Here is a 19,378-nt window from a genome sequence, read left to right as displayed (position 1 = left end):
GGAGTCCCCAAGGAACTTATGTCTAGTGAACAAGATTGTTTTGTCAACAACCAGTTTAAATAAGTGTTGTAGGTGCTGTCATAGAAATTTGTTTATCATACATTGGGATCAGTGGTGCGGGCAAGGAGAATTGTGAAGGTTTTTGGAGAGGGTTAGATGAAGGCAGTACTCATGTTGTGGAGGAAGACACGAACAGTGCATTTGGACCTATAGGAGCATGTGAGGTGGGAGGGGGGTGGGAGGATGGGTTAGCCTGGTGATGGGTATTGAGGAGGGCACGTTCTGCATGGAGCACTGGGTGTTATGCACAAACAATGAATCATGGAACACTATATCTAAAACTAATGATGTAATGTATGGGGATTAACATAACAATAAAAAAATTTAAAAAAAAAAAAGCATGTGAGGAAAAGCACGAGCGGTTCATTATTACTGAAACCATGGCCCTCCCAGACGTTTCCCTGTGTCTGTACATCCGTATACATTTCCCTCTAATAGTTCTCATTCTCAATTTTAGATTTCAACATACACTTTAACGCATTGACTTAGAGGGGGGGAATCAGCTTGAGTCTTTTTCTTCCTGAACAAGTTATAGAACCTAATCCTATTTTTACGTTTCTCTGACTCCCACTCCTGGCTGCTCACGTTGCTGTTATCTTTCCTTTAACTTCTTAGACTGTTAGTAGATAACATTTTTTTTGATCATTGCTTATTTGACAAATAGTAGATTGTAAAAATTTCCTCTTTCAACATTACTACTTGAATATTCTTGCTATGTCATTGAATCACTACTAGTGGTAAACTTCAGGTGTTTGCATGTCCAAGATTGTCTTTTTTCTCCCATAATAAGTGCTGATAGTTTGGCTAGACACAAAATCCTCAGTGCAAAATTCTTCAGTCCTTCCAAAATACTGCTTCATTGTTCTCTTGTACCCAGTGGTGCTGATGAGAAGTATGAGGTATTCTGATTCTTGAGTCTTTTATAGTGTTTTTTTTTTCTTATTGTATTTATGAGTTCTGTTTATCTTAATATTTCTGCATTTTCACTATATGTCTAGGGATATATGTGCATGGATGTGCATGTGTGTGTTTCCTTTATTTATCCTGCTTAGTACTTGATAGGCCTTTTTGCCCTATCGCTATCTGGGTATTTTAGTTCTAGGAAATTCTCAGCTCTTCAAGTATTTCTTTTCTACCATGTGGTCTCTTCATATGCAACTTTTCTTAGATGATGAAACTTCCAGTTGTATTTTTCTCATCTCTCAACTTTTTTTTTATACTTTTCATTTCTTCCTCCTGTTGTAGTTCTAGGCAAGTTCCTCCATTCCATGTATTTCTCTGAAACTTGCACCTCAGTTAGTCTCTTCAGCTCTTCTAATGAACATTTTATTTCAAAAACTTTTCTCAGGGCGCCAGGGTGGATCAGTCGGTTAAACGTCTAACTCTTAATTTCGGCTCAGGTCATAGTCTCAGAGTCGTGAGATCCAGCCCTGCATAGGGCTCAGCGCTCTGCGGGAAGTTGGCTTGAGATTCTTTCCCTCTCCCCCACCTCCCCTTCTTTCTCTCTCTCAAATAAATAAATCTTTAAAAAAATTGTTTTCTTAATCAGTTTGGATCTTTTTGTAACTTTTTTTTCATGGATGTGCTTTCCCCTTCTGTCTTTCTAAGGATAGTAATTATTTTTTGGCTGCTTTTTCCATTTGCTCTATGGCTTCTCCTTCCTTGAGTGGAAATTCTTCATCACTTCTTTCAGTTACGTTCCTCAGGTATCTGCTGGATTGCGGATAGTGAGCTCATTTTTGTGTGCAATTCCCTGGCAGCAGCCTGCATTCTCTGTGACCCAGCCCAGCTGTGCCAGGGGAAGGACATAATCACAGTGGCATGTGCTTGGTACCGTTTTCAGAGTGTGTGGGATTGGCAGGGAATGATGCTGGGTGGGATATGTTGATAGCTGGTCTTCTGAATTCTATGCTTCCTACTTTTCCTGCATGCTACCAGTAACTGGATATAATACCCCATGTCTCTGCCCCCACCTGCATTGCTCCCACCTGGCAAGTGATACTCCTGTCTCAGCTCTCTGGTCTCAAATGGGGAGAGAGGTGTGGGCCTCCTTGTGCTGCCTGGTTGTTCCACTGCCATCCCTCAGCTTTCTCTTAGCTGCCCCTTGTGCCATCTTGTTCTAGCCTTCATAGTCTCTAGGAATGGACATCCTTCATTTTCCTTCCATGTTCTGCAGCAGTACTCCTTGTGGGCAGTCTTAGATGTTCTGGATTATGCTTTCCCCTCATCCAGGAGTTAGCAAACTCTGGCCAGTGGGTCACGTGCAGGCCTTTGTCTGTTTTTGTGCCACCTATGAACTCAGAATGGTTTTTAAATTTTTAAAAGGCTGTTAAAAAAAAAAAAAGTTCAGGGGTGCCTGAGTGGCTCAGTCAGTTAAGCGTCTGCCTTTGGCTCAGGTCATGATCCCAGGGTCCTGGGATCGAGCCCCTCATTGGCCTCCCTGCTCAGTGGGGAGTCTGCTTCTCCCTGTCCCCCTCCCCCTGCTTGTGCCCTGTCTGTTTCTCTCACAAATAAAATCTTTTTTTAAAAAAAGGTCATTTTGGGCACCTGGGTGGCTCAGTCAGTTAAGCATCTGCCTTCAGCTTGAGTCATGATCCCAGGGTCCTGGAATTGAGTCTCACGTCACGTCCCTGCTCATCGGAGAGTCTGCTCCTCAGTCTGCCCCTTCCCCCGCTCATGCTTGCGTGTGCACGTGCTCTCTCTCTCTCTCCTCTCTCTCAAATAAATAAATCTTTTAAAAATTTTTGTAAATGTTCATTTCTTAAGCTATATCTATGCAGGCCTACTTCCAGAGATCACTAGAGAGTCAGATACACCTCCTAAGGAACTCTGCACCACCCCGCACCCACTATTACTGGATTTGAGTTTGTGGTACATCTCAGGTATCCAGGAATAATAAGAGGATTTAAAACCACAGCTTGAGAACATAAAGCCCCAGGTGAGGAGGGGTAAGATCTGGTCTGTACAGGTTATTGAGGACCTTCTATACCATGCCAGAGTGGGCTTTCACTCTGATGGCAGAAGGGAACCCTAAAGGGATAGAAGTTGAAGGACGATATAACCAGATAAAATTTTTAAAAGATGCATGTGGTGACATTGAGATAAGTTCTAAAAAGCAAGACAAAACTCTAGGAAACAGATGAAGACATCATTTACCACTTATACTACATTCTATGTGTGGGAAATTACTTCTGTGGTCAAATAAGTTTGCAAAACTACCTATTATATTTCTCCTCTTGGAGGTTCATAAGCTTCTTAGTACAGTAAAGGTGCCTAAGAGTCTTTTTTTTTTTTAATTTTTATATTGTTGTGTTAATCCCCATACATTACATCATTAGTTTTAGATACAGTGTTCCATGATTCATTGTTTGTGCATAACACCCAGTGCTCCATGCAGAACGTGCCCTCCTCAATACCCATCACCAGGCTAACCCATCCTCCCACCCCCCTCCCCTCTAGAACCCTCAGTTTGTTTTTCAGAGTCCATCGTCTCTCATGGTTCTTCTCCCCCTCCGATTTCCCCCCCTTCATTCTTCCCCTCCTGCTACATTCTTCTTCTTCTTTTTTCTAAGAGTCTTTATTTAACCCAACATTTACAAACCAATTTGACCAGAGAATCCCCATTTGCTGAGCATGTTAACACCCTACAGAACATCAGCCTTGAGAAACAAATCAATATTTTGGATCAGGGGCTGTAAGTTTATTATTTTTAGAGTATTTTATGTAGGAACCTCCCATCATTTTGCTAAGGATTCTTGGGGTTCTTGGCCTTGGACAGATCATTTAGGATCACTGGACTTCGTTTCTATATGTATAAAATGAAGAGCTAAGAGGATACTTAACAAACAAAGGTAATATTAATATATGCTATTAGGAGATTAAAAAGAAAATTAATCATTAAATATCGTTCCTATGTAGTAATCCTTTTTTAAAAATCCACAATTGAAGGCTTTTACAGGTAATAAATTTTGTGACTCATGATGTGTAACAAGTGTGTTAACTAAAATTTAAAAATTAAATATCAAAGTAAGACTATGGGACAGGTAGTATTTTTCAGAAATGGCCACAGCAATATTTCTGGTGCCATATGGTCTTCACAGGCCTTCCAGAGCTTCTAAAGTGACATGATTTACGACTTTTCTCCTCTCTTCATCTATCTGCGGCAAACAATCCCTCATTAAAAATGTACGCTGGAGATAGGTGGAGCAAGATGGCGGAGGAGTAGGAGACCTGGATTTCGTCTGGTCTCAGGAATTCAGCTGGATAGGGATCAAACCATTCTGAACACATACAAACTCAACAGGAGACTGAAGAAAAGAATAGCAACAACTCTCTGAACAGAAAAGCGACGACTTTCTGGAAGGTAGGACGTGCGGAGAAGTGAATCCGAGGCGACATTCAGGAGGATAGACGGCGGGGGAGGGGCCTTCGTCGGCCGCTTCTGGCAAGTGATAGAGCCGCGGAACACAAAACGGAACTTTCAGAAGTCTGCTCCGCTGAGGAACATCACTCCAGTGGCTAAGCTGGGGGTGGAACCCTCGTGGGACAGTGTGGTCTCAGGACCCTCGGGGTCACAGAAAGACCAGGGGTGCCTGAGTGCAGCAGAGCGCCCAGGGATCAGAGCGGGGAAGCCAGTTGCAGAGACGGAGCCAAGGAGCGGGCTCTCACCTCGGGGTTGTCATAAACCGTGATCTGCGGCACAGTCGGGCCACTGTTCCTCCAGCAGGGACCCAACAAGCGGCAGATCCGGGGAGACTCCCCTTCCTTCCCCGGGAGGAGAGGCGCAGGAGCGCACCGCGGGGATCTGCTGGGTTTGGAGAGTCCACACCGAGTCGGATGCCAGAGATAGAAACGCACGGTCACAGGCCAGGTGAGCACGGAGTGTGGCCAGAGACCGGGGAGACAGCAGTGACTGCTTTTCTCTGGGGGCTCACTGAGGAGCGGGGCCCCGAGTTCTCGGCTCCTCCGGGGCGGAGATTGGGAGGCCGCCATTTTCACTCTCGTCCTGCAAAGCTGTACCAAAAGCTTGCAGGGAACAAAAGCTCCCGAGAGCAAACCCGAGCAGATTACTTAGCCCAGACCTGGCAAGGGTGGGGCAATTCCGCCTCCGGCAAAGACATTTGGAACCATGGCAACAGGCCCCTCCCCAAGAAGATCAGCAAGAACAGCCAGCCAAGACCAAGTTTACTGATCAATGAGAACGGCAGAACTCCAGCACTAGGGGAATACTGCACATAGAATCCATGACTTTTTTACCATGATTCTTTAGTCTTTCAAAGTTAATTTTTTTTAACTGTCTTTTTTCTTTTCTTTTTCCCTATTTCAACCATCATCTTATCAATCCCTTTTTTAAAAAACATTTTTATTTTTCATTTTTAGAGTCATATTCTATCCCTTCATAGTAGTTACCCTTATTTTTGGCATATATATATAAGTTGTTCTCTCTTTAAAATTTTGAGATACAGTTTCTTCTAACAGATCAAAATATACCCTAAATCTCTAGTGTATGGCTTTGTTCTAGTCTCCTGCCTGCTCACATTCTCTCCCTTTTTTTTTTTAAATCCTCTTCTTTCTTTTTTCAAACAACTTCTTATCAATTCCTTTTATAAAATTTTTTATAATTTTCATCTTTACAATCATATTCCATCCCTTCATCATATCAATCCTTATTTTTGTACATATATAAGTTTTTCTTTCTTTAAAATATTGGGAGGCACTTTCTTCTAACAGACCAAAATGCACCCAAAATCTAGTGTGTGGCACTGATCTATGCACCAGCCTGATCATATTAGATCATATTCTGTTTTTTTGTTCTGTTTTGTTCTGTTTTTGTTTGCTTTTATCTTTTTCTTTTTTCTTTCTTTCCCTTTCTTTTCCCCCGGCTTCAGGTCTTTTCTGATTTGTTTAGAGTATATTTTCTGGGGACGTTGTTACCCTGTTAGTATTTTGTTCTCTCATTCATCTGTTCTCTTCTGGACAAAATGACAAGACGGAAAAAATCACCTCCACAAAAAGAACAAGAGGTAGTACCAACTGCCAGGGACCTACTCAATACGGACATTAGTACGACGTCAGATCTAGAGTTCAGAATCATTACTTTAAAGATACTAGCTGGGCTTGAAAAAAGCATGGAAGTTATTAGAGAAACCCTTTCTGGAGAAATAACTAAAATCTAACCAAGTCAAAATCAAAAAGGCTATTAATGAGGTGCAATCAAAAATGGGGTCACTAACTGCTAGGATAAATGAGGCAGAAGAGAGAATCAGTGATATAGAAGACCAAATGATGGAAAATAAAGAAGCTAAGAAAAAGAGAGATAAACAACTACTGGATCACGAGGGTAGAATTCGAGAGATAAGCGATACCATAAGACGAAACAACATTAGAATAATTGGGATCCCAGAAGAAGAAGAAAGAGAGAGGGGGGCAGAAGGTATATTGGAGCAAATTATAGGACAGAACTTCCCTAATTTGGGGAAGGAAACAGGCCTCAAAATCCAGGAGGCACAGAGAACCCCTCTCAAAATCAGTAAAAATAGGTCAACACCCCGACATCTAAAAGTAAAACTTATGAGTCTCAGAGACAAAGAGAAAATCCTGAAAGCAGCTCGGGAGAAGAGATATGTAACTTACAATGGTAGAAACATTAGATTGGCAACAGACCTATCCACAGAGACCTGGCAGGCCAGAAAGGACTGGCAGGATAGATTCAGAAAACTAAATGAGAAAAGTATGCAGCCAAGAATACTATATCCAGCTAGGCTGTCATTGAAAATAGAAGGAGAGATAAAAAGCTTCCAGGACAAACAAAAACTAAAGGAATTTGCAAACACCAAACCAGCCCTATAAGAAATCTTGAAAGGGGTCCTCTAAGCAAAGAGAGAGCCTAAAAGCAACATAGACCAGAAAGGAACACAGACAATATACAGTAACAGTCACCTTACAGGCAATACAATGGCACTAAATTCCTATCTTTCAGTAGTTACCCTGAATGTAAATGGGCTAAATGCCTTAATCAAAAGACACAGGCTATCAGATTGGATTAAAAAACAAGACCCATCGATATGCTGTCTGCAAGAGACTCATTTTAGACCCAAAGACACCCCCAGATTGAAAGTGAGGGGGTGGAAAACCATTTACCATGCTAATGGACACCAAAAGAAAGCTGGGGTGGCAATCCTTATAGCAGACAAATTAGATTTTAAACCAAAGACTGTAATAAGAGATGAGGAGGGACACTATATCCTACTTAAAGGGTCTATCCAACAAGAAGATCTAACAATTGTAAATATTTTGCCCCTAACATGGGAGCAGCCAATTATATAAGGTAATTAATAACAAAAGCAAAGAAACACATTGACAACAATACAATAATAGTGGGGGACTTTAACACCCCCCTCACTCAAATGGACAGATCATCTAAGCAAAAGATCAACAAGGAAATAAAGACTTTAAATGACACACTGGACCAAATGGACTTCACAGACATATTCAGAACATTCCATCCCAAAGCAACGGAATACACATTCTTCTCTAGTGCCCATGGAACATTCTCCAGAATAGATCACATCCTAGGTCACAAATCAGGTCTCAACTGGTACCAAAAGATTGGGATCATTCCCTGCCTATTTTCAGACCACAATGCTTTGAAACTAGAACTCAATCACAAGAGGAAAGTTGGAAAGAACTCAAATACATGGAGGCTAAAGAGCATCCTACTCAAGAATGAATAGGTCAACCAGGAAATTAAAGAAGAATTAAAAAAATTCATGGAAACCAATGAAAATGAAAACACAACTGTTCAAAATCTTTGGGATGCAGCAAAGGCAGTCCTAAGAGGAAAGTATATAGCAATACAAGCCTTTCTCAAGAAACAAGAAAGGTCTCAAGTACACAACCTAACCCTACACCTAAAGGAGCTGGAGAAAGAACAGCAAATGAAGCCTAAACCCAGCAGGAGAAGAGAAATAGTAAAGATCAGAGCAGAAATCAATGAAATAGAAACCAAAAGAACAGTAGAACAGATCAACGAAACAAGGAGCTGGTTTTTTGAAAGAATTAACAAGATTGATAAAGCCCTGGCCAGACTTATCAAAAAGAAAAGAGAAATGACCCAAATCAACAAAATCATGAATGAAAGAGGAGCGATCACAACCAACACCAAAGAAATACAAACAATTATAAGAACATGTTATGAGCAGCTATATGCCAGCAAATTAGATAACCTGGAAGAAATGGATGCATTCCTAGAGATGTATCAACTACCAAAACGGAACCAGGAAGAAATAGAAAACCTGAACAGACCTATCACCACTAACGAAATTGAAGCAGTCATCAAAAATCTCCCAAAACACAAAAGCCCAGGGCCAGATGGCTTCCCAGGGGAATTCTACCAAACATTTCAAGAAGAATTAATACCTATTCTTCTGAAACTGTTCCAAAAAATAGAAATGGAAGGAAAACTTCCAAACTCGTTTTATGAGGCCACAATTACCTTGATCCCCAAACCAGACAAAGACCCCATCCAAAAGGAGAATTACCAATATCCTTGATGAACATGGATGCAAAAATTCTCACCAAAATACTAGCCAATAGGATCCAACAGTACATTAAAAGGATTATTCACCACGACCAAGTGGGGTTTATCCCTGGGCTGCAAGGTTGGTTGAACATCCGCAAATCAATGAACATGTTACAATACATTAACGAAAGAACAAGAATCATATGATCCTCTCAATAGATGCAGAATAAAGCATTTGACAAAGTACAGCATCCTTTCTTGATCAAGGTACATACCTCAATATCATAAAAGCCATCTATGAAAAACCTACAGCGAATATCATTCTCAATGGGGAAAAACTGAGAGCTTTCCCCCTAAGGTCAGGAATGCAGCAGGGATGTCCACTATCACCACTGCTATCCAACATAGTATTAGAAGTCCTAGCCACAGCAATCAGACAACAGAAAGAAATCAAAGGCATCCAAATTGGCAATGAAGAAGTCAAACTCTCACTCTTTGCAGACGATTTGATACTTTATGTGGAAAACCCAAAAGACTCCACCCCAAAACTGCTAGAACTCATACAGGAATTCAGTAAAGTGGCAGGATATAAAATCAGTGCACAGAAATCAGTGGCATTCCTATACACCAACAACAAGGCAGAAGAAAGGAAAATTAAGGAGTCGATCCCATTTACAATTGCACCCCAAACCATAAGATACGTAGGAATAAATCTAACCAAAGAGGCAAAGGATCTCTACTCAGAAAACTATAAAATACTCATGAAAGAAATGGAGGAATACACAAAGAAATGGAAAAACGTTCCATGCTCATGGATTGGAAGAACAAATATTGTGAAGATGTCAATGCTACCTAGAGCAATCTACACATTCAATGCAATCCCCATCAAAATACCATCCATTTTTTTCAAAGAAATGGAACAAATAATCCTAACATTTGTATGGAACCAGAAGAGACCCTGAATAGCCAGTGGAATGTTGAAAAAAAAAGCTGGCGGCATCACAATTCCAGTCTTCCAGCTCTATTACAAAGCTCTCATCATCAAGACAGTATGGTACTGGCACAAAAACAGACGCATAGATCAATGGAACAGAATAGAGAGCCCAGAAATGGACCCTCAATTCTATGGTCAACTCATCTTTGACAAAGCAGGAAAGAACATCCAATGGAAAAAAGACAGTCTCTTCAACAAATGGTGTTGGGAAAAGTGGACAGCCACATGCAGAAGAATGAAACTGGACCATTTCCTTACACCACACACAAAAATAGACTCCAAATGGTTGAAAGACCTAAATGTGAGACAGGAGCCCCTGAAAATCCTAAAGGAGAACACAGGCAGCAACCTCTTCGACCTCAGCCGCAGCAACTTCTTCCTAGAAACATCGCCAAAGGCAAGGGAAGCAAGGGCAAAGATGAACTATTGGGACTTCATCAAGATAAAAAGCTTTTGCACAGCAAAAGAAACAGTCAACAAAACCAAAAGACAACCGACAGAATGGGAGAAGTTATTTGCAAATGACATATCAGATAAAGGGCTAGTATCCAAAATCTATAAAGAACTTATCAAACTCAACACCCAAAGAACAAAGAATCCCATCAAGAAATGGGCAGAAGACATGAACAGACATTTTTCCAAAGAAGACATCCAAATGGGCAACAGACACATGAAAAAGTGCTCAACATTGCTCAGCATCAGGGAAATCCAAATCAAAACCTCAATGAGATACCACCTCACACCAGTCAGAATGGCTAAAATTAACAAGTCAGGAAATGACAGATGTTGGTGGGGATGTGGAGAAAGGGGAACCCTCCTACACTTTTGGTGGGAATGGAAGCTGGTGCCACCACTCTAGAAAACAGTTTGGAGGTTTCTCAAAAAGGTGAAAATAGAGCTACCATATGATCCAGCAATTGCATTACTGGGTATTTATCCCAAAGACAGAAATGTAGGGATCTGAAGGGGTATGTGCACCCCGATATTTATAGCAGCAATGTCTACAATAGCCAAAGATGTCCATCGACAGATGAATGGATAAAGAAGAGGTGGTATATATATACAATGGAATATTATGCAGCCATCAAAAGGAATGAGATCTTGCCATTTGCAACAACATGGATGGAACTGGAGGGTGTTATGCTGAGCGAAATAAGTCAAACAGAGAAAGACATGTATCATATGACCTCACTGATATGAGGAATTCTTAATCTCAGGAAACAAACTGAGGGTTGCTGGAGTGGGGGGTGGGGTGGGAGGGATGGGGTGGCTGGGTGATAGACACTGGGGAGGGTATGTGCTATGATGAGCGCTGTGAATTGTGCAAGACTGTTGAATCACAGATCTGTACCTCTGAAACAAATAATGCAATATATGTTAAGAAAAAAAAAAGTAGGAGGGGAAGAATGAAGGGGGGGAAATCGGAGGGGGAGACGAACCATGGGAGACGATGGACTCTGAAAAACAAACTGAGGGTTCTAGAGGGGAAGGGGGTATGAGGATGGGTTAGCCTGGTGATGGGTATTAAAGAGGGCACGTTCTGCATGGAGCACTGGGTATTATGCACAAACAATGAATCATGGAACACTACATCAAAAACTAATGATGTAATGTATGGTGATTTACATAACAATAAAAAATTTTTTAAAAGACACAACAACAACAACAACAAAATGTACGCTGGAACATCCCATTTAACTATGCGAATCCAGCTTTATACTGTGTGCCATCCTGGAGAGCAGGGAAATGTTTTTTGTGTCAGAGTCTTTGGGTGCAGATGTTTGGTTGCATTTTGCAAGGATAATGCTAATATGCTGTTTCGATGCCAGTGTTTAGGGCTGTGTGTTGGCTTGAATAATAAGGAGACTTGGGGTGTAAATCAACATTAGAATACCACTCATGGCCCATTGAAGCTGAATGGGTTCTGGCACCTGATCAGCTTGGTTTTATGGAGCCTATTGAATGTGTAACTTTATTTCTCTTTTTATGTTTTTTGTTAGTAACACAGAGAGATCTCCTAAGGAGTGCTATTCTTACGTTCTTTTGACAAGAATTGGAATTTTTTTCTTGTACTCTCAATTAGCTCATAAAACTATTTCTCTTCTCATGATACTTCTGACACCAGGTATGAGAGGTTTTGCCCCCCTCTCATTACAGTTCTGACGCTAACTACCCAGAGTTAGCACAGACCCCACAGGTTAAGGGGTCAGTTCCGTCAGACCATCCCCACTTCAGATGCCTGTTGGAGAAATCTGAGTATCCCATACTTTTGGCCAGTAAGCTGTAACTGGGGGTTCCCACAACCCCCTCCTTGGGTTGGACCATTTGCTAGAATGCCTCACAGAACTCAGGGAAACATTTATATTTACTGCTTTATTATAGAGGGTGTTACGAAGGATGCAGATGAATAGTCAGGTGAAAGATATACAGGACAAGGTCCAGAGGGTTCCAAGTGCTGCAGGAGCTTTTGTTCCCATGGAGTTGGGATGTGGATGTGTTCATCTACCTGGAAACCCTCTAAACTCCTTGTTTTGGGATTTTTATGGACACTTTATCACATAGGCATATTGATTATTAGCTCTAATCTTCAGCCCCTCTCCCTACGCAGAGGATGGAGGGTGGGGCTGAAGTTCCAAGCTTCTGATTGTGGTTTGGTCTCTCTGGTGACCAGCGCCCCTCTAGAAGCCCACCAAGAGTTGCCTCATTAGAACTTAAGATGCGGGCGCCTGGGTGGCTCAGTTGGTTAAGCGACTGCCTTCGGCTCAGGTCATGATCCTGGGGTCCCTGGATCGAGTCCCGCATCGGGCTCCCTGCTCGGCAGGGAGTCTGCTTCTCCCTCTGACCCTCCCCCCTCTCATGTGCTCTCTCTCATTCTCTCTCTCTCAAATAAACAAATAAAATCTTTAAAAAAAAAAAAAAAGAACTTAAGATGCTTCTGTCACCCAGGGAATTCCTAGGTATTTAGGAGCTCTTTTTCAGGAACCAGGGGCAGAGACCAATATATATATATTTCTTATTTTACATATCGGTTAGCTTTTTAGGGGTCCCAGCTACATATGGGAGTCTTTGATCCATCGTCCTATCTTGATCAGACCCCAGCCTCTCAAGCTTATTGGATCTTGACAGATGGGTGCCTTTCAAGCCTTGTACCTTTATTGCCTCTACTATCTTGGGTCCTATATGGTTTTTCAGCCTTTGAGGGTTTCTCAATCTTTCTTGAAAGCTTAGGCATGTTTGTTAAAATAGCATTATATTGTATCCAGCAGGTTCTTTTTTTTTTAGGTATTTTGTTATCAGGAAGGTTTTCAGGATCTTGAGCATAATACTGGATCTTGAGTATGTGCTGGAAACCAAAAACTATACAGCTTGCTTTTTCTAAAACTTGAGGTAAAATTCACATAATAAATAAATAACCTCCATAAAAAAAAAAAAAAAAAAGAATTAACCAGAGTGCCTGGGTGGCTCAGTCAGTTAAGCGTCTGCCTTCAGCTCAGGTCATGAACTGGGAGTCCTGGGATCAAGCTGCAATGGGCTCCCTACTCAGCAGGGAGCATGTTTCTCCCTCTCCCTCTGCTCATCCCCCCGCTTATGCACACGCTTATGTTCGTTCTCTCTCAAATAAAATCTTTTTAAAAAAATAAAAAGTAACAGTCTTAAAGTATATGATGTGGTGGCATCTAGTACATTCACAATGGAGCCATTCCTTCTACTTGGTTCCAAAACTTTTGGAACTAGTTCCAAAACAGAAACCCCATACCCATTGAGCAGTCTCTCCCCCTTCCTGTCTTTGCCCAGTTCTACCTACCTGCTTACTATTTCTATGAATTTACCTATTCTGGGTATTTTATATAAATGTAATGATGCACTATATGGCTATTGTGTTTGGTTTCTTTCACTTCTACATCACTAACCTCTTTTCAGGGTTCACTCATGGGGCACCTGGCAGAATTGCATTCCTTTAGTGAATGATATTCCATTGTGTGGATATGCTGCATCTTATTTATGCATTTATTAGTTGATGGACATTTGGGTTGTGTTCACCTTTTGGCTATTAATGCTGCTATGAACATTCATCTACCAGTTTTGTTTTGTATTCCTGTGTTCATTTCTTTTGAGCCTATACCTAGGAGTAGCACTGCTGGGTCGTATAGTAATTGTGACTCCGGGTTTAACTTTTTAAGGAACTGTCAAACTGCTTTCCACAGTGGCTGCCCCATTTTACATTCCCACTGATACTGTACAGGAGTTCCAGTTTCTCTGCTTCCTTGCCAACACTTGTTATTTTCTGGGTTTTTTTTTAAAAAGCTGTCTGGCGGGTGTGAAGTGGTATCTTATTATGATTTTGATTTGCATTTCCTAATGACTAATGATATTGAGCATCTCTATGTAACTTTTTAAAAGGTAGAGCACCTCATGCTGTCCTTGCTTGGAACCATGCAGCGGCTTCCCGTCACACTTGGAATAAAACCCCAACCTCCTTATTCTGGCCGCAGAGCCCTCCTGACCAGCTCCTACTACCTCTCCTTCCACAGCCCATGCAGCTCTTCTCTTCGGTCCGTGTACACTGGCCACCCTCCTGTTCTGTGGACACACCAAGTTTGTTCTTGCTAGAGAGTATTTCGTGCTCAACCGTCATGCTCCCCCTCTCTTCTAATGGCCAGCTTTTTCTCCTTACTCTGAGCTTAGTATGTTACCTCCTCTGAGAAACCTGCCCTGACTCCCCAGGCATTAGACTCTCGACTTTTGTCTCCTGCCATTTCGTCCTCCACCTAGCACTCGGACGCTATTTTTGAATATGTGTTCAGCTGCCTTTTCCTACTAGAACAGAAGCTCCACAAAGCTCATCTCACCTAGTGCTCAGGTTCTGGCTCCCAGAGCAGTGCCTGGCATGATGTAATCACTCAATAAAAATAGCTTTGATAAATTAATGTTTTCCTTCCCCTAGATTTTATGTTAGTTTAAAATAAAAATCTTAGGCTCCTGGGTGGCTCAGTCGGTTAAGTGTCTGCCTTCGGCTCAGGTCATGATCCCAGGGTGCTGGGACTGAGTCTGCTTCTCCCTCCCCTCCCCCCCCCTCCCCCCAACTTTGCACTCACTTGCTCTCTCTCAAAAATAAAAATTAAAACTTAAAAATCTTTGGGGCACCTGGTTAAGTGTCAGACTCCAGATTTCAGCTCAGGTCATGATCTTGGAGTTGTGGGATTGATCCCCATGTTGGGCTCTGTACTCAGTGCGGAGACTGCTTCATATTCTCTCTCCCTCTCGTTCACACACACACACTCTTAAATAAATAAAATCTTAAAAAATAAAATAAAAATCTTTATCCTTGCTATGAGAGACTAATCTTCATTTTTTTTTTCCCAATTAGATGGCTGGTTGTCTAAATAACATTTACTAACAATTCCTATCATCTCCATTAATTTCAAACACTCCTTTTGTATTCTGTATTCTAATAGAAGGACATCTTTCTGGAGGCTGTTTTGTTTGTTTGATCTGTTTGTTCAGCCCTGTGCTGGCATCCTACTATTTTAATGATTCTAAGTATGTATTTTCATGCTTTTGTAGGGTTTGTCATTGAAACAAATGGCATGCTCAATTTAAATATTTTGAGGAGAGTTTAATCAAGGTACTATTTATTCAGCAAGATAATGCAGGGTTTAGGGAAACCACAGGAGCTAGTTCACTATCCTGTGCTATTAACTAATATCCTGAGGCATAAGTAGGCAAGAGGGAAGTTTTGCCAGAACCCAAAGGTGAGAATAATGGAGAAAGCAGCCTTGAGAGTAGAGGTGCTTTTGGTGGAAGAAGTAGAGGGAAAAATACCCAGATCTCAGTTTCCTTCCTTCCTTCCCATTTCCTGCCAGTGCGTGCTGCTTGCTGAACTCAGTTGGAAGTGAGAGGGCACGGGACCTGGTGAGGTGTTCCCTGCAGGCCAGGCCCCGGGGCATAGAACAGGGCAGAGTGTGTGGATGGTGCATCTGGAGCGCAAACGGCATTCAACACATAGGACAACTCTAAAATATTCATTGGCTTTTCTCGTACATCCACTTTAGCAGTGGTCACAGTCTTAATGTGCAATTTGTTAATGTTAAAACCAGCCTCTGTACTTAGAAGCTCTTCTGTTTTGTCTGCGGGTGCTTACTTGCTACCAGCTGTTCTGTTAATTGCAGCCCATTCCCTGTCTGTGTCCCTCCATCTGAAATCTGGTATATATGAACTCCCTTATTGGTTCTTCCAGCTCAGGCTAAACAATTAGATCCTGAAGCCCTGCTAACTAGCAGGGCGCCTGCTCTTTGTTAGTCTCTTAGGCAGAAAAACTATTTTGTGTAGTAGACACCTTTCCCTGCTTCCATATTGCTCATGGACTTTGACCTTCATTGGGGGTGGAAACTGGATTTCTTTTAGTTTCCCAGAGTAGGGTACAAAGAGTCTGAGCAGCATCCAGTCTTGAGTGTTGTGATGAGTCAAGAGTTCTGCTCTGGTCACAGGGATGAAATGTTGTGGCGTGAGTCTTGCCTTTGCTTTCTTGGCATTTTACACTTGGCTTTGGGCTACTTTACTCTTACCTTGAATAGCTGACTTTCCTGGTACCTCTCATTTCAGTCTTCTCTTTCTTTTGCCTAGCCCCAGTAGGGCAATGAAAGGAGAGAATGATTTAGTCTTCTGTAGAAGAAAGCAAGCTCTGATTTTCAGAGTATAACTGGAGATGGGGCACCTGGGTGGCTCAGTTGGTTAGGTGTCTGCCTTCGGCTCAGGTCATGATCCCAGAGTCCCGGGATCAAGCCCCACATTGGGCTCCTTGCTCAGCGGGAAGCCTGCTTCTCCCTCTCCCTCTGCCTGCAGCTCCCCCTGCTTGTGTTCCCTCTCTCACTATCTCTTTCTCTCTGTCAAATAAATAAATAAAATCTTTAAAAAAAAACAAAAAAAACGTACAACTGGAGAAAGCCTTAGTCTAACTTAGTAGAGAAGTTTAAAATCAGGTCAATCTAAAATTTCATGCTATAAGGATAATTTGTTACCAGTTGTGGGGGGGGGAACACAGTAAAATAAAAAGTCCTCCACTGGACATTTACTGTCTTTACCATTCAGAAACTTGTGGAAGGGACTTTATCTCTGAGACCATCTCCCTTCCTTTACAGTGGCAAGTCATGGAGCTGGAGGGAGAACCTTGTTCTCCTGAACCTGTGTTCTATCCATTATACCAGCTTGCTTCTCATTGACTTTCTAGTATAGGTGGCTCACTGTTTTTTCCCTAGCTCTCTAGCTAGGTTGGAAGCAACTTGAAGGCAGTAACCAAGTCGTATACTTCTAAATCCATACAACTATGCATGTTTATAGCACATGCTTTGCACACTGAATGAGTTTATTAAATTTCTTTTTTTTTTTTTTTAAGATTTTATTTATTCATTTGACAGAGAGAGAGAGAGCACAAGCAGGGGGAAAGGCAGAGGCAGAGGGAGAAGCAGACTCCCTGCTGAGCCGGGAGCCTGACGTGGGGCTCCATCCCAGGACCCGTAGATCATGACTGAGCCAAAGGCAGACTCTTAACCATCTGAGCCACCCAGGCGCCCTGAGTTCATTAAATTTCTGTTGAATTGAATAGATTGATGATCTTTGTTGAAGAATTAATGACTTTAGGATAAAGGAGGTAAGGAATTACTGAAGACAAAGGCTTTTGGGGAAATAAAATTTTGATAATATTTGGTTAGGAAAAAGAATCAGAAGGACTCTACTGAGTTAATGATCTTTTTAAGTATGATCTTGACCATTAATTTGCTATTCACTCAGCTGGCATCTCTGTAAAGGAAAAGGACTACAAGCAAGTGACGCTGAGAACTGTTCAGTTTTAGGGTGGGAGGGGTAGTTTTTTTTTTTTTTTGCAGATAGAGATGTTCTCTGGGGCTCCTGCAGTCTGGGTAGGGAGGACAGAGAGGGAGGAAATATGTTATGGGCTGATAATAAGAGTATTGCCTTGCAGGTATTATTTCCAGAGAAGGCTTGCAAGAAACACATTTCTTCCCATTTTCACTTTTTCAGGGAAGATGTTCAGGCACTTCTATTTTTTTCTTTTTATTGAGTTGGACTCTGTTGCTGAATGTGGGCTGCTTACAGTTGGAGTTGAAAGTACAAAAGGACCTCCTTCCTTAACTCCTGAGTCCTCCATGGAGGACTAGGAGCCATCTGGATGTCAGGAGAAGAAGCTCTTAATGAGCTCGTTTTGTTTTGCTCTAAAGACTTTTGAACTGATTGTTAAATTCCCTTGAACTGAGAAGCCTGCCTTTGCTTTGATATGGTATTTAAGGGGGGCAATTCCAGGGGCTCTGTGATGGACATGTGCACCAGCGGCTGTTACTCTGTGTTTTGACTCTCTCCCCGCCTGGCTCCCCACATCCACAGCCCTGCAGGTGCCTGCTGCAGGGGAACTTCTGACCCATCCTCTTGGTTCATGGTGCTTGATCTAGGCTCTTTCCAGGTGGCATGGCCCTCCTCGGAGACAGACATCAATTGCAAAGATCAGAGTGGGCTGGCTTTTGAAGAGGTTTTTCAAATTCTGCTCTGCAAACCTGCTGAGAAATGTGATGTTCCTTTCATGTTTCTATTCCATCTGTCTTTTGAGAGGGTCTTCTTGTGACCGGGGGCTATTGATGTTGGCTGCAAATTCATTTCAAATTAATTTCGACATTTTTGTCACGGGCATCTAACAGCCATTGTATTTCCTTGATCTTGACATGGCTCTAGCAGGGCTGCCAGTGAGCAAGAACAATTTCATTATACTCAGTAATGGAAAAGTTCTCGTTCATCATGGGGGTTAAGTGCTGTTCTTTGTTCTCTCCTCAGAAGAACATTGGGTCCTGAGTAAAGGTGTAATACGGGGTTGTATTAGCTATCTAGTTAACTTTCCAGTGATACTTCTTATGCAATCATTAATACATTTATTGACTACCCACTGTATGCCAGTCACCCTGGGGTTTCAACTTTACCATTTTCTATTTTTACAACAACCCTGCAAGATAGTTGTTATCCTTGTTTTATAGATGTGTAAAAAAACAAAACTGAATCTAAAATTTAACTAAATCCCATGTCAGGTATGCATATGGGGGCGGCCTTTGGTCTACAGAGTCTAAAGTCTGCTCTCTTTGCACTATTCCAGGGGGCCATAGAAAGCCAAATTTAGCCTAACACCTGCTTTGTTTTATTAGGATATGGCCACACCCACTTATTTGCATATCACCCGTGGTTTCTTTTATGTTATAATGGCAAAGTTAGGTAGTTCTGTTCTCTGACAGAGAACATATGGTCCACAAAGCAGAAAATATTTAATACTATCTGGGCCTTTAAGAAAAAGTTTGCCAGCCCCTGCTGATAGTGGCCATGTCATTAGCAAAGAGGACGGTTTTTCTGGCTGCAGATTGCGGTTACAAAACCCAGAGTCTATCCTTTATCTGTCTGTATCACTTTTTTCCTTTTCATTTCCTTCTGTCTTCCAAATATTTTTGTTAGCATTCTGTAGAGGGTAGTGGCTTTTACCTCTGAGTCCAAATGCCAATTATTAATGCTTTGATTGATTTCTTTAGAGATTTCCTGTCAGGACTCTTGTAATAGATGGTTTGAGACTCCAAATGGGTTTTGCCGACTATAAGTTTTTCAGCAGGTCTGTCTTTCTTGAGGGAAAATGAGTAAGATAGTGGAATAGTCTAATGATCTAGCAAGTTCTGTTGCTCTCATTTTGAAGGTGTTCTTGCCTGACCTTAATAAACTATTATGTTTACAAATTCTAGCTGAGGTGGGTTTGAAGAAATATG

At 41.8% G+C, this 19,378-nt stretch overlaps 1 protein-coding gene across 1 annotated transcript in view; it reads left to right on the top strand.

Annotated features, from left to right (window-relative positions):
• Window positions 1-19,378, top strand: part of TOM1L1 (target of myb1 like 1 membrane trafficking protein) — a 77,543-nt gene that overhangs the window by 15,678 nt on the left and 42,487 nt on the right. The gene's annotated exons all lie outside the window — the stretch shown is intronic.

This window comes from Halichoerus grypus, chromosome 2, assembly GCF_964656455.1.
Source record: "Halichoerus grypus chromosome 2, mHalGry1.hap1.1, whole genome shotgun sequence".
NCBI classification, from domain to species: Eukaryota; Metazoa; Chordata; class Mammalia; order Carnivora; family Phocidae; genus Halichoerus; species Halichoerus grypus.
This window is presented reverse-complemented; position numbering and strand designations above follow the sequence as displayed.